Genomic DNA, 1327 nt, shown 5'->3' on the forward strand with positions numbered 1-1327 from the left:
TGCCTGTTCTGATTTGAACATTCAGAAGATTTGGCTAGTAAGTAATGGTTGGTTTGTTTGGTTTGTTGTTGTTGTTGTTGTTGGGGTGTGTTGCATCTGTATTCGTCATAGAAGAACTTGGAGAAGCTCCTATGTTAGCATGTTGAGAGGTGCATTAGAGGATCTTTCTTACCTGAAGTGTTTGTAGAGCAGGTAACAAAACAGAGAAATTGAGCAACAGCAGATCTGCAGGCCCAGAGATTATTTCCCCAAGGAAAAAAGGAACACAAAACTGAATTAATCCTGAATCTTGAACTCAAGTATCAACAAGTTGCATCAGTTAAAGTTCTCAGTACAAGAGCACAAGGTAGCTAACTTGACAGCAGTAAAACAGGTTCCTGAAAATATCCAAAGATCTTATGAACTATTTAATCTGATACCCATACCAGGCAAATTAGTAGAAATTACTTCAAAGAATAATTTCAGTAGACAAGTTGCAGATAAATGTAGAAATTTCCTACATGAAGGAGACTCAGTGTGTGTTTTTTTAAAAGTGAAACCATGTTCCACAATGGAATTTTTTTAATTCAAGCAGGTAACAAAGGGAAATTGTCTCATTATGGTCTGGCTGGGATTTTCAGCAGGCAAGCAGCTATGGCAATAACCACACCAGGAGAGCTGAAAAATGGGAATAAAATGTGGGTTTCTTGTACTGCTAGTATTAATTAAAAGTGAGGAAAGTAAAGAGGACAAATAATTGCTGGCTCTGACGGTGAAAGGAGCCCCGGCTCACTCTGCACAGCCCGTCCATGAGCTGTCTAGCACAGATGACGGGATGGCACAGACGGGTGAGCGTACCGTGCTACGCAGTGCGGTCAAGCGGAGGGGTTTCCTGGCCACGAAGAGACATACAGCAGCGTTACAGCACCCGACAACGGCAGGCTTTTGTGTAAAATGGGAAAAAGCAATCCCTGCTCCACGGGCCATGACAGGCCCCGCAACGGACTGCTCACACACAGTCCCCTGAAAATACTAGCTTAGTAGCGGTACAAAACCTGAATAGAAAGTTTAGGAACTAATTGGGAGAAAGAATAGTAATCAGGGGACACAGTGCCAGCCGCCACAGCACACTCAGGCACTGACTAACAATTCAGCCCGGTGGCGGGTACTGTACGTGCTCTGGGACTGCAGGAGGTGGCGGGGGGCAGCCGGGACAGCAGGAGTTCGCACCACGGTCTCTGTGGGGGGGCAGGTGGCTCCTCGGGGCAGCCCCTCCCCGAGAGACGCGGCTGCGGTGCCGGGGACCCCCGCGGCGCCTCCCCGCAGCCCCACAAGATGGCGCCGCGGG

The sequence above is a fragment of the Falco rusticolus genome, chromosome 2 (assembly GCF_015220075.1).
Source record: "Falco rusticolus isolate bFalRus1 chromosome 2, bFalRus1.pri, whole genome shotgun sequence".
In the NCBI taxonomy this organism is placed as follows: Eukaryota; Metazoa; Chordata; class Aves; order Falconiformes; family Falconidae; genus Falco; species Falco rusticolus.